This window comes from Danio rerio, chromosome 4, assembly GCF_052040795.2.
Source record: "Danio rerio strain M-AB ecotype USA chromosome 4, GRCz13ab, whole genome shotgun sequence".
NCBI lineage: Eukaryota > Metazoa > Chordata > Actinopteri > Cypriniformes > Danionidae > Danio > Danio rerio.
This window is the reverse complement of record NC_141024.2, coordinates 21,260,532-21,278,566: the sequence shown is the minus strand read 5'-3', so window position 1 is coordinate 21,278,566 and position 18,035 is coordinate 21,260,532. Positions and strand designations below refer to the sequence as shown.

At 35.2% G+C, this 18,035-nt stretch overlaps 1 protein-coding gene across 2 annotated transcripts in view; it reads right to left on the bottom strand.

Annotated features, from left to right (window-relative positions):
* The window catches only part of nav3 (neuron navigator 3), a 367,745-nt gene that overhangs the window by 271,417 nt on the left and 78,293 nt on the right, over positions 1 to 18,035 (bottom strand). The gene's annotated exons all lie outside the window — the stretch shown is intronic.

Genomic DNA, 18,035 nt, shown 5'->3' with positions numbered 1-18,035 from the left:
TAAAAAATAAACTACTAATGGATAACTCTTACCAATGACATAAAATATAAAAAAGTCTTGATGTGCACAACTATGTATGTTAATAAATATAACAGATCTCATTAACAAATAATGAGATAAATATTAAGTGTAATATATGGACATTCTCTTTGTGTTACAAACCAATGTGCCTATATTTAAGACAAAGCATTCAAATGATATAATATAAACACCATTACAATCTCTGCTGTACACCTAACAATAACTAAAATCAAATAATTGTGGAAGCCAGACATATTTCATTTACAAATGACTAAGCCTCATCTAACCTGAAAAAAAATTAGTTCTTGGGGAAACAAGTTCCACTTGTATAAAATTGCATTAGGTCACAATGATGTAAAATACTACATAAATGCTCTACTTTCATTAAGAACCAATCCACATTTAGCTATTATTAGTTATTGTAAAGATGACAACACATTTATCTAGTTAATAAATGAAATTGTACTGTTGTAAAGCAGTAAGTCATCCAATGGACACATGACGTAAAAGTATGTGAAGAGATAGTATAACCGCAACTCATATAAAGTAAAAGCTTTTATCAGCAGATTAATCTTTCCTTCATCACTGTTTTCAAGTGTTGACGCATGAATCGAACGCTTTACTCTTTATGAATTGCTACAATAAAAGTAGCAGAGATCAATAAATAGAAGCCATTTGTTTGAATAACAGACTAAATGGGCGTTTGATATTTCCTCTCACTTTAAGTCAATGTACCCATGATGCATGGCTACAGACACCGAGAACTAGCAATCAGGCCAATTTACCCCTATTCAGAAACAGCCCACCGGATCGATTTCCTTCTGAGTGGAAAAAGAGCAAATGACAGAGGGGGGCTGCACTTTCTTCTTGTTTGATTCCAAACAAACTCTATTTTGACATGATGCATTGTCATTAGTCTGATTTCAGCCAGAATCCTGCAGCGTTTATATTATATCTTGCCTGAAGCAAATTGTTAGGAAGATTTTCTAGGATCCGTGCCAATCATCCAAATGCTCCCTCACTTTCTATATGGAAAGCTATTGAAAAAGATGATGATCTATTTTTCTCCCCAGGCTGCACACTTTCCAACCCTGGAAAAATCCAGAGTATGCTATGGCACCTGACTAACAGAGATGGACCTGAATATACTTTTTGGTATCTGCACAGTTGTAGGCCAAACTCAAGCTGGAATAACACTGAAACACAGATGTTTTCCATAAGATTATGACTCTATATAAGCAGTCTTGTCCATTAAAAATATTGACTTAAGCATAAAACACATATAAAAACATATTAAATTGAAAATATCTATTTTAAAAACATTTAGATTTCAGAACTGTGCCATAACTTGTATAATAAAATGCTTTATTGAAAGAAAGTAATACTTTAAATCATCAAGGACACATTAAATGTATTAAAATACCTTTGACAGTTTCATTTAAAATATTTTGATTTTGATTTTAAATATTGGCGACGCAGTGGCGCAGCAGGTAGTGCTGTCGTCTCACAGCAAGAAGGTGGCTGGGTCAGTTGACATTTCTGTGTGGAGTTTGCATGTTCTCCCTGTGTTCGCATGGGTTTCGTCCGGGCGCTCCGGTTTACCCCACAGTCCAAAGACATGCGATACAGATAAATTGGATAGGCTAAATTGTCCATAGTGTATGAGTTTGGATCCGACCCCGGATTAATAAAGGGACTAAGCCGAAAAGAAAATTAATGAATGAATGAATTTTAAATATTGAATTTTATGTGTGACACAAAATCTTTAAACAATGTTTCAGCTGCTACAAACAAGTCACTGCAGCACAAATTGTAATTGTAATAACATTGCATTAACAAAAGTTTTAGAGCACCAAATAAGCATATAAAAAGTTGTAAGATTAAGTGATGTGGAATAAAAAAAAAAAAACTAGCTGATAAATTATAATATAATAAATTATAATATTTTTTCAAGTTAAGCTGTTTTATTAAATTAATAAATTTTTGTTTTAAGCAAATACTAGTACTAAAAAATGTGTTCATACAACATTTCCAACATCTTTTAACTTCAATATTCTGTCTGCTAATTAAGACGTCAATGGGATTCACTTCATCATTCCCATGTCTTATGACATCCGAAGCACAGATTCTGGCAAATCTCTTGCTAGAGGGCGATTTCTACAGTACAGCCAGATGCTCAAGTGCCGGAGGTGAACTGCAAACTTAATAGAAACAAAATGCTGTTAAATGACAAATCGCTGATGGGGGATATGGGCAACTTTTCCAATCAAACCCTGCAGAAAACATCAGCCTGCTTGATGTTGGCTTAGCTGCTGCTACAGCCAGCATAAAAGACAATCATCTGACATGCAACTTACATCTCTATTCCTCAAATACAGACATTTATAGCACCCAGTATTATCGAAAATGACTTGTGACCTTCAGTAGCAGGTCAGCGATGGTTTTTATTTCAGTATGGACCTTCAATACTTGCCCTATGTTGTTATAATCTGCTAGTTGTTTCAGGATGATGTAATAACTCAACAGAAGCAGCTTGCGAGATAAATAAATCTAAACAAACAATTTGACCTTTAGCATGTGGCGCGTGTGAATGTCAAAAAGAGATTAAGCGGAGCATGAGGTGTTGTGGTAATGAAGTCGGCACTGTCGATGGCAGAGATAATTAGCATCAGGAGATAAACTGTTGAAAATAAAATCCAAAAACTAACTAATCAGTAAAAAAACACAGCCTTATGTTGTAAATAATTACCATGTTCTTGCTTCAGGTAATTATAATGAACTATTATAATGTTACTGTGATGTTGTGCTATTCATTTTATCCTGTGATAAATAGGCAACTCAGGCTCATTGGAAAAAAATAAGTGCCTTTGAACCCTGAAAACAAGCTGTACAATTTATTGCTGATTTTAGCTAAAAAGAAGATTATACGTAACAAAACCAAGAAATGTTATTCACTTTCTAGTTCATTATGATTGGATTATTGGTTGAATGAAGACTTAGTTCTGCTCTTTGACATGACCCCAAAACACTTTTACCATGCATGATTTATAAAGTAAAGCATTTTTCCAACTAAATCACACTTATCTCCATGACTTTTCATTAAATGTAAACTTTGTCTGTAGCTCAACTGGTTTAGGTGTGCGTTTATAATGTGTCATATTAAGGTCAAAGTCATAATTTGATAATTAAAAGAACTCAAAGCTATGTAAAACAATGTTAACAATATTGTTAGAAAAATTTCAGTTGCCATTATAAGGTTATATGTAGGTGGTAATACTTTTCTATGCAATAACGATACAGCGTCACTCATTCATTTGGTTTCGGAACAGCAAAAATTGCATGTTAACCATCATGATAAAAACGACAGCAATCAAAAACTAAACCTTTTAGCTTAAACTAAACACAACACTCAATAGTAGGGGTGTAACAATACATTCAAGTCACACTTTGATACATATTTCAATGCTAAACTCACAATATGTTATGTTGACATGGTTTTCTAAATAAAGTATAATATTATTATTTTTATTTCAAACTCACGGTTAATAATAATAATAATAATAATAATAATAATAATAATAATAATAATAATAATAATAATAATAATACAATACATAGGCCTACTCATTGTTAAAATGCTAAATTCAGCAGACTTGATGTGGTGAACTTAATTAGAATGCACAGGAAAGTGATGACATCAGATTACAACTGCATAAGTTAAAAGTAGGATTGTTAATCATGTTAGTTAGACACATATGCTTAAACACTGTCAGTGTGTACTGAAGTATGGACCACAAGCATCTCATCACATAATGACATATTTACAGGTTTGACCTCTCTCTGTGATAAAAAAACAACAAGTATTTCAGCTCATGTGTGATTTTGCACCTGCAAATATGTCTTTATGCGACGAACTTAAAGACAAAATTAATATATTTGGGTGAATCATACATTATAAATACAGTAAGCTGACTATAGATAAAACTAGGTCAATGCATCACAAATAAAATCAGCGATACACATTGTTGCAGTTTTATTTTATGATGATATCTAGAAATGACAATGTATTGTTACACCCTTACTCATTGAACATTTCACTTTCAAACTGCAATGATACACACGAGAAGTGACGTAATATAATTTCTGATAAATGTCAGCATTGGCATGTCTTTTCAAGAGCCTGAGCTGCAAAAAGGACATTAAAATTCAGTTGACGGCAAGAACTTGTTGTCCTTGAGTGGAGTATACTACTAAATCAAACACTAAGAGCCTTTAGACAAGATTTGCGGCAATCAACACTATTCTTCTCTGATTTTGGTAAACAGCCTTTGTCAGATCTTTCAGTAAATAAACAACCAATGCGGTGGCCATCTCATCTCATGATCTCTGCACAGCACAAGTGCCAAGGCATCCTTGACTGGTGTATCTGTGCCCTCAAATCTGTACTGTTAAAGGAGGTTGTTGTTCAGGCATGTTACATATTGTTTCACAACTGCAATGATATTAAACCTAGTGGGTTGCCTTTCTAGACAGCATTGTTAGACAAGACAATGCGAAGGTGGTTTCAAAAAGCAAGCTGCAAACTCAATGTTAACTAAATTCAACAATTGCATATGACAATTTGAGGCCTGAAAATAATATTACAGAATGGCAGATTGCGCTGAAAAAATGCACTTGAGATACTTATAGCTTCATCATTATGACATTGCCGACAGCAATCAGAAACATTAAACAATAGGCCCAAAATAACAACATATTATTTTTCTCATGACAACTCTCTGTGAGATGTAGTATGGTAATGAATAAGTATTTGGAAAATGAGGTATGTAAAGGTGCAAGATTGACAACCAGTGGTTGAACTAGGTATTGCAGTTCAAGTTCAAAACACTTTTTCATGCGGCGCCTGCTCTAACAACTCGACGGTATTTAAATGTTTATCTCGTGTTGCGTTTGGTGCAGCCAAATTGTTTTTTACAGGAATCTTGTTGCATTACATGTTAAGACATGGTGTTACAATGGATGCTGCTTAGATAATGCTTATAGTGGTAGTATATTATTTGCTAAATTAAAGAAATATTAATAATAAAAACCTGATTTGTATCTTTAACTCTAAATCTGTGTCTCATTTTAGAGGCTGCTGCTGTCCTTCGGAGATCACATTTTTAGGCACGGCCACATACATTGATGAAGCCTTTAAGACTGAAATGAAATACAGTACATTTTCCACCAAGGCAACCTGTCCTTAACTGTCCTTTGCATTGATTTCTTTTTTTCAGATAAACAAGTATGTTCACTTAGCATGTTTCTAAAATATCTGCGAACATAGTATGGTATTTTTATGCTTTAGAAGATTAAAAAAACATAAAAAACCTGAGCCATTTAGTAAGCAGATTGGATAGAAAAATTCAGCCAGCATCCCTAATAGTTTCTAGAATTATATGTTTCTCACATAAACTTTTGACCATAATGACTTAATCACTCACAATACAATACAGAGTCAAGAGAAATGGGGATTATATTTAATTAAATACAATCAAAACTTATTCAAAGACCATTTATGCACACATTTTGTGCTTATAAGAATATCATGTTGCTAGTTTAGCAGATGAATTGCGTCTATTGCAATTGACAGGTCATTACCTTAGCAACATGCTAACTGCTAAATATATCTGTAAGTAATATATATTTTTTGCCTGTCTAGCATGCTGAATCATATAGCTAAATGGGTTGTGTTTAAAAATATATATTATATGCGTTGCTGTTTGTTAAAGTCACAAAAGAAATTATCCAGGCTAATATGTCACAAAGTTTTGAAGGTTTCTCATCATTCAAACTGTTATAATTTGATGTTTGACCACTTAACTCCAGTTTTAATTGAAAAATGATCTTGGTCAGCCGGGATCAGCCATATGTAACTCATGAGCTCATGGATGACAGGTCAATGTCATGACACTAAAACAAGACTATTAGCTTCAAAGCTTGAAATGCATTTGGAGATATTATTGAGGAAATGGATATTATGTGGCTTTACCCAGAGGTTGTTAGTGTTGACCTTGAAGGATCTTACCACAAACCCAAAGTGTGCATTGACCACAGGCTAAAAGAAACAGAGTCAATTAATTTCCATGATCTCAATTGCTCTTCCAAAACCCATGCTGACTTTTTAAGATGATCTCTATATCTCTGTTCCACAGGGTTTCTCTCACTAATGGTTGTCACTGACATGTCATGACAACCCTATATTATTCCTGTATAAGCCAACCAAGTAAAACTAGTATAATGTAACAGTTATAAAACATCTTGGCTTCATCATTTGTTTTTGACTATGTTCAGATACATTTAGCAAACACCTCCACATAAGATAAGAAGTTTATAAGGACTGGTCTGATCTCTTTAGGAACTCTGATCAGTTCACTGGTAAACTGCCCACTCACAGCCAAAACATCCTACAACAGGTCAACGCTACGGCGTTTACTTACTCACACCAGCCTTACAGCACAAAACATGATAAACTACGGAAATGAGACAAAAATAAATAAATAAATAACTCCAGTTAAATATGTAAGCAAGAAGAAATTGTTTAAGTCTTAGAAATGAACATATATAGTTTATTACTAAAACAATAGATACTTAGGCCATGTCCACATGTAAAGTACACATTTTTTTTTTATAATCAGAGTATTTCCTGCTTGTGATTTAAAAAACATCTCTGTGTACATGAAGAAAAAAAAAATGCACTGCGATGTATGTTGAAACAACAGGTGAAAATAATTACCTTTTTATGCTGGAATCAAACCAAACAAGAAATTAAGTGTTTTCACAAGTCAATGAGAACGTGGGAACAGTGGAAAAATACCATCCCCCTGTGTAAGTGACGCAGAATATGTGATGCATTTGATGGGAAAGTGCAAAATTTGCCTCATTCACATCTTCCGCATTTGGTGTGAACCCAGTCATGTTGGCCAATCAGAAAACTGAAAACAGTGTGCATGCTGAAGTCATGGGGTGAAAAGTTGTAGTATCCACACAACAACACTGTACCTAGCGTTTCTGCACCTACCCTGGCCATAGTAGCTGGCATGTTTTGGTTTCAGTTCACCCAATTCACCCAATACTGCGTTTTCGTGTGGACAAACAGAGTAGAAAAAAAGTGTGGTTTTTAAAATACCCATGTCCATCTGGACAGGGCTTTACATTGTAGGTATGCTAGATAAGGTTTACAACTTATGAATATATATATTTTTTGTTAATTATTAAAGCAATCCCTCAATAATTCATTCTTATTACCACTTATACTTTAACTTTTCTGTTAACACATTTACTCTAATGATGTATAAATTGAATATGTTTTCTGTATTCTGTAGGTTTTTGTAAACAAAACTAGAAACTTGTGTCGTCCTCTATAAATATTCTATATAAAAATATTCCATTGATTTATTATTTGTTTATTTTAATATGTCAGATTAAATAATATGGTGTATTGGTTCCTTTTATATTATATGATTCATCAATATTTTAAAATAAAAAATAAACAAAATTGTAATTACATTTACTTGTATTTTTGATATAATATGGTTTTAAAATAATTAAATTAATAAAACAAAATAGAATTTGCACAAAAACTTGTGTATGAGCAAACCAAATACAATAATTATTGTTATGCCTGTAGTGTGATTGGAACAGTTGATGAAAAAAATTCCTAGATGTTTAAACATCTGATACAGAAAAAATAAAATCACTGACAACATCTAGAACAACCTGTTGTGCATTTCTACAAAACATCATCAACATAGTGCAGATGACATTATAACCACCAGATTTGCATTTTTGTTCCTTGAACTATTTACTATATATTTGTCTTTCATGTAAAGAGACATGCTGAAGTTGGCTCTAACTGTACAACAGGGGTCACCAATCTCGCTCCTGGAGGGCCGGTGTCCCTGCAGGGTTTAGCTTTAACTTACCCCAACACACCTGCCTGGATGTTTCAAGTATACCTAATAAGACCTTGATTAACTTGTTCAGGTGTGTTTGATTAGGGTTGGAGCTAAAATCTGCAGGACACCGGCCCTCCAGGAACAAGTTTGCTGGTCCCTGCTGTACAAGATCCAACCAGGCTTGTTCACCTGCCAGCCTCAAAAAGCATGACCACACCACTTGAGCATCTGCACAGAATAGAGAGCCTAAAACCTTGACTGCTTCATGCCCTGCATATGAGAAGAACAGCTAGTGACATTCACGGCAAGAAAACACGATTTGCCCCTAAATCAGCCGTTATGCTTGTGTTGTGATCCTGCAGCACCAGTGCTTATTCCATTGTCAAGCGAACCAGTTATAGGCAGGAGTGAAAATACGTGATTCCGTACATGTCAAAAGAGTAATGGATGCCTGTCTGTGGCAGCACAGCTCTGAGATTAATAAATATAGATGTGACGCCACTAAAAGTTGATGGAAATGCAGCGATGCTCCGCTTGATGCCAAGATTACATTTCTAGCCGACATCTTTTAAACAGAGGTGAATGAAAGTTTAAACACATGACTGTCTTTTTGGGATGAAAATCTGGAGAGTTTTCTGTGAGTGTATGACAGTGCAGTTGAAAGATGGTTTCGGGTCTTGTGGCTAGACGGTGTATTTTAATGTGTATTGCTTTTAGTAAAGGTTTTGCTAAGGTTTTAGTGTCATTTGATGATGGAAGTGCTTTAAACTGTACAATACATCAATGTTGGTGTATTTTGCAGGTTTAAAAAGTGCAAGGGTGACCAATTTTGGCAGCCAAGACGGAATTGAATGTCTAGTCTAGATCGTCAACGTCTGTCCTGCCATAAGGACACATACAAATATCATCCCAGCTCATCTTGTGCTGCGTCCCATGGTGCAAAGTGCCCCCAACAACTCATGAGTCGCCTGTGACAGATGTACAGTAACAGTGGCTGTGCACAAACACACCAGACCTCACTGCACAATCCCCTGTGACCACAGATTCTGACTGCAACAGATGGGAAGAAGAAATCAAATCATGCAACTGTGTTTTTACATTCGAAACTTCCATTTATTATAAAAGTTAAGTTCTGAGAGACTCTAAACTTGAGGGCCAGTACAGAGGCTAAGAGTATTATTTATTATAGAAATTGTTTTTTTTTTTAAAGACAATTTATTGTATTTATGTTTTCTCTGGGTACAGTAGGGATTGCCTAAATCAGTATATAATTCATAAACATATGATGTTGACATTAAATCTAATTAAACCCACATTACTTCATGTGCAAAAGTATTAGTTTAAATTGCAGTAAAAAATATGGTCATTAAAAGATTTTGGTGGCCTTCTGTACTTTAATATGATAATTGAAGCTTATCTAAATAAGGCATGCACTTCAGTGTTCTGTAAGCACATAAGATCAATGCAAATTAATTGTCCTTCAAAAAAGCTGTAATGAATAAATGATTCAATGAATCACTTAAGACAGAGACTTGCTGCCACCTACTGGTATGGACCATGCTACTGACATACAAATGCAGTATTTATCTTTTGTATTTTCAATATTAAACGCCAATAAAATGAGTTGGTGCTTCTGTAGATAGGATAAGACTACTGTTTGTTTACTATTTGTTTAGCTGCCATTTAATACAGCTTCTTGTGCCTTTTGATTAACATGTAAAAGCGCTGTCTCGATTTCCATTTATTATAATCTCAACACTCAATAAGAGATCTCCAGGGGATTCATATTCATAAAAACTGCACATTTTTGTTGTATGTCAACATGAAAATGTGTCAGTTATTATTGCGCTGAAATAAAACCCAAAACAGATTAGGAAAAAAAACAACTGTACACATGTTTAGTAATGCAGACTAGACTACTGCAGAAATAACAAGTAAAAGTATAAACATTTTTAAAGCAACTTTTCATATGTATTAGCATATATATTACATTGTGGTATTATACTATACTATAGTTTCAAAAGCAATTGTGGCTTGTTTGTTTACACTGCAATACAGTGTGCAAGTCAGAGCTGTCAGAGAAAAGATATTTATAACTAACTAGACCATTCACTCTGCCTGGAAGGAATGAAAATGTTTGACTGGTGAATTGGGAAAAAGCTTGAGTGGAATATCTAGTTACCCAATAAAATCTTTGTTTGGTGTGAATAAAACATTGTGGCATCAAAACAACCAGCCTCAAATTATTGTAGCTGCTGATTTAAGTTGTTTTGCACTATGTTTGGCCACTAATAATATCAGTGTGTCAAAACAATCAAAAAAAGCTTTCATCCTACTGATACTGTGATTAATTGGATAATTGTTTTTAAGATACTGCACAACCACAAAAGACTGTGGTTGTGATTGGTTCTACATTAATACTCGTGCTGCTTGTAATACATTTGCATGATGTTTGTAAATTTTTTTTTGATTAAATATCTTTTATTTGGGAGACATTTTGCTGGCATTTTTGCCCCTATGCTTCCAATAAATTAAATTAATCAATAATAACAAAAGAATAGATGGATGGATGGATGGATGGATGGATGGATGGATGGATGGATGGACGGTTGGATGAACGGATGGATGGACGGTTGGATGGACGGATGGATGGACGGTTGGATGGACAGATGTATGAATGAATAAATGCACAAATCAACCAACATACCAACAAATGAATAAGAGAAGGATCGTACACCAACTGAACTAACAGTTGGCTGGATAGATAGAATGAATGAATGAATGAATGAATGAATGAATGAATGAATGAATGAATGAATGAATGAATGAATGATTAATGAATGAAAAGCTGAGTGAAAATGTATTAAAATAACCCAGTGGTTGGATTTGTCCACAACTAACCCAAATTTAGATGAACACATCCAGCACTGTTTCTAACTCTACATTTAAACCTTTCAATGAATCCATGTCCTCAGTTCAGCTGCAATAAACTGACAAAACAATGTGCATTAATATAAACGCAAATAAAAAAAAATTATAACAAATACACTAGAATTCTATCAGATTACATATATTTACATAGACTATATAAATATACGTGATTAAGTCTTTGACTAAATTATCCCTCTGAATTCAATTGCAATCCACTGAAGGACTTACTCAAGTATGTGAATAATGAACTCATGCACTTGGCGGTCATAAATGAAAACTTCATCCACCAAGAGTGTATTGAGTTCTGAAATCAAACTGACCAATCTTGCACACTCAACACTTACATAATGCGCTGTAATAAAGTGGCATGCAGCGAAAGATTTAACTCATTGTACAGGTCACTGAACCTTGCCTTTTCCCATTAGGAGGGAAAAGAAATATGACAAGCTTTGTTGAATTATGATTATGACCATACTGTCAGCTCAGATTTCAGATTGGGAGTTCTGAAACTAGATTTAGAGCCACGTGTGAAAGAATGCATGTCTGAACCAACCGAAATGATTACCATTTATATTGGCTGCAATATCAGATACAAATTGTTCTTTTTTTATTACACAGCCTACAATTCAACTCGCTTCCGCATCACTAGTCAAATAATAGATTCTGTTTCCACTATGCGTTGTTGTGCCAGTTTGTGTTTTTTTTATTTATTTATGTTTTTGACAGGTCAAAAAAGCTCTGCTTCAGGAAACCAGCATATTAGTATTGATATGACTGGAAAAAGGCTTCTATGAAAGTTTATGGTGAACATATACTTTCCATATAGGGCTGGTGATCCATTTAAATTCCCAATCCCACTGTAAGCGCATGTTTTTCATGTGATTTAAGAGCAGCCTTTAACAGGCACAATGTTGTAGTGTCTCAGCATAGGCACAATCAATGAGGGATATTCGAGCCAGAGGAGAAAGCAATCTCATCTCCTCACCACAGAGCAACCAATAACCAAAGAGAACGGCATCATGGGTAAAGCAGGAAGGATGAGAATTCCTGGAGCTTTCAGGGAAGCTATTTGAATTCTTTGGTTAGATATGGGGCTGCGGGGGGAATAAAACTCCCTGGAGGAACAACCACAGAGTTCTGAAACTCAATGAGCCATTCAGGCAGAATTTCAATCAAGAAGTGATCTATGAGTAACAATATGGTGTTATAATTTGCTTTGTGTCAAAGCAAACAAGACTAGGTTTATGGCATGACATTTCTTTGTTCCTGGTTTAATTCTCAAGAAACAAAAAGGCAAAAATCTTATTAAAAAAATACCTATGAAAACAAGTCACTAGGATGCTCATCTAAATATGTCTATAATATTCTGGCATCTAAAAAAAATACTGAAAGTATTTTGTTTTTATTTTTTACTTTTTATTAAGGATGAAGGCCCACATTTTGTCTAGTAGGTCTACTTATTAATAATAAAACACATAAAATAAAATATATTAATACTATAAAATGTACTTAGATAATCAAAGGTAAAATTTTTTTTTAACTTGCAGACCAAAGACATATGTTTCCTTGGCCCAAAATCCAGGCAGATGCTAAAATTGCAGATAGATATCCAGCAAACCAATCAGAGTACATTAAATATATTAAAATAGTATTACAGTAAATTAAATAAAAATATTAACCAAACACCTGAAAAACATTTGCATCACTACATCCCTAACTTTAAGAAACACATTACAAATTTTGAGGTATAAATACTCATAATAGAGCACTCATTAATATGAACAATAATAAGAATAAATCACAAAATATTAACTGTCCTTCATCATACTTCAGTCAAGCAATAGTTATGCCAGCAGATGTCCTTAAGACTATTGATTCACTTCCTCAACACTCACAAACACACACGCACAAAAAAGAAACAGATTAAAAATAAAAATCTGATGCATGTGTCTAACAGGGATAAAATGGTACACTGACAGATTTTTTTCTAGCTGGAAAAGGCCCAGTGTTTTATTTGTCCTCTCACATTTCCACAGTTTCCTGTAAGCAGCGGGCTACATTTTATGGTGACTCAGTGGTATTGTGACAGAGACAGTGGACTTTTGGGCATGGTGCCACTGACCAGTTAATCCCCCAGCGGCTCAGACCAAGACCAGCAGCAGACCTTTATCACAGGGTGGAACAGAGTAAAACGGGGCTTCTTTTGCATTAGCATTCTAACACCGCGACGTAGGGGAGCGTCGCTTCTGCCAGCGCAGTCGGCCTGAGGTCAAGTGGGTTCATTGCTTCTGTGCCGCCCTTTAGACCGTGTGCCAGCTCACGATAAGAAGATTAGAGACCAAAAGCACATCACACACCTGCCTGCTACTGCAGGTTTTTAACGTTACACTGTGCCAAATCACTATTTAACCCACCACAAACACGCCTGTCATGGAGATAATCAGAAAACAGGTTTAGAGTTGAATAAAATCGAATGAAAAAAGTTGATTCAGATTTACATGCTATCCTTGAAAGTAACATAAAAAACAGGCTTGTTAAAAGAGTCGAAGTAAGTTAAAAGCGACAAGCTGTGTAATAGGGGTGGTGAAATACTTTTTAGAGCTGATGCAAAGGAAAACAACATCCTGTTTCTAGTGTGGTTACAGTATTGTTATGAGAATCACTGTATTTTTATGACTGCAGAACACTACAAGCAGACTGTTCAATTATTCACATGACATCTACTAAAGACCCTGTTTATTAACAGAAGAGAATACACATGCTAACTATGAGGGAACTGCGGAATCACAGCAATGACACTAAGATTCTGATGGCTGCTTGTGACAATACTTTCACAGCTGGGTGTCAGTCAGTGGTCTGAGATTCTACTGTTTACAGCACACTACACAGTATACTGTATACTCCCTGTCATTTTAATTATAAAAAGGTTAAATGCAATTTCATAATATTTTGGTTTAGTGGCTATTTTGAATATAATTTTTACAATCTTGTTTGTACACTTTAGTGTGATTTTAGGTGAGGGTTTAGATTTTTAAAGATCAGAAGTCATGAATGAAAACGTATGAATTTTTATGAATTAGCCACATTTTCTTGTGAGGTTGGGCTCAAAGTTCAGCAAAAAGAAAATAATAATGCCAGGTTGTTTTAACCTAAATTTGGGTCAAATATCGACCAACCAAGCAGTTGTGTTAGATGTTTTAAATTAAAACTTGAACCCACATTTGTTCCATGTTTTACTCAAATTTAGGTTAAAACACCCCATCATTTTATCGTAAAGGAGTCTGGACAATAGAAAAGAAAACTAAATACAATAATGAGGTCAAAACCATGCAAAGATAAATGATTAAAATTTTACTGTCATAATATACCATAGTCCATCTGATTCCATAAATATATATTTACTTGATTAAATACAAAGTTCAAAAAGCATTATTTCAGTCTTTGAACAAAAAATATGTATTACTGTGTGTTACTTGAGTATTCATTCCTTGGTATTATATGTTAAATGTACACTTTTCAGTATACTCTTTCAGAAGATATTTCATTAGTTTTCCCCATACGCATTTTTTATTGTTCTTAATAAAGGTAGGAAACACTTTGGGAGGGTAATAAAATAACTTTGACTTAATATGTCATACTCATGGAAGGTTGTGGCCAGCGCATTGCATTCTCAGAAACACCAAGAGTGTCTTACCATCTGCACTGGTAAATAAAGCTAATTTTGACAAATATTTCATGCACAGAGAAAATATGCATAACATGCAATACTCTCAAAGAAATGTGCATGCTTTTCTGAACAAAGCCAATGCCAGTGGTAGGCAATGGTGGCGCACAGCAGGCATTTGTCAGACAAGTGTCAGCAAATCCACAGCTCCTTCTGATTGGCCGCAGAGCTCAGGGAGGCCTTGATAATTGCGTGCAACTCCCTGCCAAGCTGAACTAATGGAGAGCAGGTGTGAGCGGAGGCAGAACGTGGACCACTGCCTCCAAACTCCAATATGCACAAATCTCCACCTATCAGATCCTCGCAGCACGGCCAAGCGCAAGGTAGAGAATCTACAATCGTCCAGAGAAGATGAATTGGAGCAATTAACTGTAACATATACTCAGACTCTACACATAATGCAATATAAATCGCTCATTGTAGCTGGCACGTCCCAAAAGGGGCCACAAGAATTAGTGTATCGAAATGGCTGATAAGAGTAAAGTGGGGGGCAAGGCTGCAGAAGGGTTTAATAATAATCGACACAATAACCTCTGTGCGAGCAGCGATGCTGTGTTTAAGCGATTGTGCATTTATTATAAAGCATGCTGAATACTATACAATTGGGCATTCTGCTGGGAGAGGAGCCCTGCAGAGCTGCCAAACGCAGCAGTTTCCTCCATTCAGCATGGCCGCTTTGCTGGAGGTTGCTGGAGGCAGAAGGAAAATGAGAAACTTGGTTTCCCTTCGGTCCAATTTAAAAAGGGAATACACATCTGGTCAAACAAGGCTAGTGTGCTGCACATGAGCAGATTGTGCAGATCTGCAAAGCAATGAGGTGTTTTGGTTAATTAATGCATGAGCGCACTCAGAATCAGCCATAACACTGCGTTGCTAAAAATATTTATCGCTGTAAAACAAAAACAGAGCTATATCTTTTTCTTCACATACTTAATATTTAATTATAAATTATATATATATAATATTAAATAATATTAAGTTATGCCTGGCTAGATTGATGTGGTCAAATCAACAAAATTTCAACATTTTGAGCACCATTTTCTATTTCATGAAGTTTTCAGATATAAAGAACAGCTCACACAGCAGATTTTCCATTGGTCAGTGAAGCACATTCATATGTTTAACTTTGTAATGTAATTTACAGTATGTTTCATATACAGTATTTTTCAGATACATATTTATCTAATACAATAAAGTCATTCCTTTATCATGCGGTCTGATTTTAAATCCTCAGCAGAATTATGAGTATTTACTGCAATATATTACCCAGGCATATACATATAGGCTGCATAATTAATGCACAATGACAGGAGGAAACATCATGAAGCATCAAGTAATGATGACAGAAGTCAGAAGCGGTTATCTCAGATCACTGGAGATGGCTTCTCATGCAAAGATGTAAGGGAAGCAGTGAGAATGATCGCTTTGATGCTGATGTTAGCGTTAAAATGTGCTGCTTAAATTATTCATGATACATATGTCATGCGTTATAGCTGTACAGGCTTTCCCACTGATACCGCTGATAACTGACTAAAGTTATAAATATTTATAAATATTTATAAATATATTTTATTATGAAGAGCTCAACCTAGCACAGGCAAATATCTCTGGTCCAGCATGACCCAATAAGAACAGCACACCTGCATGCTGGTATTCTCACCTCACAAATGTCTCTTAAAACTTGATAATCCTCTGGCACCACTTGATGGTCAGTCTCTCTCATGAATATTCAACAGCACATACTGTCCATTAGCATGCAGTGTTTTCCTCGTTTAGAGAGTGCCAGCACCTCTGGCCGTCTATCTCAAACTCAAATGAACTGAGTGGAAAGCGTTTGAGGACACTTCTTCGTGAACACTTCATCCATCTAATTCAAGCAAGCTCTCACTGTTTACTTTGTATTTTGACCTGCTTCTCTCCATTAGTGTAAGAGTGTATGATGAATATGATGAATGAGAGAACACCGGGTCTTCCACAACTGATGATCAAAGCTTCTTTCCACACAAAGCTTTTATTCACTACAATGAGAAAATGGAAGGAAAGAAGCAGCTTCAGTGTCCTCTGTTCTTCCACTTACGTCAATGTTTTGTGAGAGCCCAAAAATCTAAATTGCATCTAAAACACACAGAGAGAGAAAGGTCTCTATTTTACACTGTTAAAAACTAGGTTCTTTATTGGCATTAATACAAAACTTTTGTTGAAAATGTTAACATCCAAAGAACATTCCACAGCAAATCGGATAATTAAAGTGGGAAAAAATAATATTTAGATAGGTAGCGCTGTCACCTCACAGCAAAAAGATCACTGGTTCGAGCCTCAGCTGGGTCAGCTGGCATTTCTGTGTGCAGTTTGCATGTTCTTCCATTGTTGGCGTGGGTTTCCTCCGGGTGCTCCGGTTTCCCCCATAAATCCAAAGACATGACTATAGGTGAATGGGAGTGTATGGGTGTTTCCCAGTGAAGGGTTACAGCTGGAAGGGCATTCGCTGTGTAAAACATATGCCGGATAAATTGGCAGGCTATTCCGCTGTGGCGACTCATAATAAATAAAGGGACTAAGTCAAAAAGAAATTGAATGAATGAACAATGCATAGAAATATATGTTAAACAATTGCATAAATGTAAGCATTTTAGATTAGTGGCCTTAAATCTTTATTGTCAACTGTATGAATGATTTATTTTAAAACATTATTATTATTGGTATTGTATTATTATTAAACACTAATGTTAATTACAACTTTATTTATTTATGCATTGTGCAACATCATGTATTTTTTTCCTATTTATAGAATTTTTGCATATTTTAAATTAGTATATTTAGTACCTTTGACATAGGCTGTGTATAACAAATCAGATACATTACTGTCATTCATACAGTACATGCATGTCAATGTCAGATCTCAAATGGCACATGGCACATGTCATACTGAATAACATCTGAAGATAATGAAGGCTGTATAGATCCCTTCTATATCACCAGAGCAATGCTTTGAGCAAATGACATTTGCCTAACGAGAATAAGATTACAAATTTCAAAATCTTCCACAAAAACACTCTTTCACAACTGCTCCATTGTCTTTTAAACTCCATGCAGAATTGTAAAACAAAAAATAAAAAGTAGAGTAAAACAGGAGTGATAAATCAAAGAAACTAACTGGTTCTAATTGCAGTAGGAATGTTTTGTAAAACTAAGCACCTGCAACACACATGCGAATCCATCTTTCTCCACTCCTGTTCTGCCAGTTGTATCATTAAAGAGCTAATATTGGACCTCCCAGTAGATGCAAGCTCTGAAACAGAACTAAAAACCCAAATAAAGAATGTTTCCTAATGATGCTGCAGGTATCAGCCCTGATGAATGGTATCTTCAGCAGGTTATGGGCTCTGAGGGAGAACGTTTCTTATCGTGGGTCTCTCATTAGC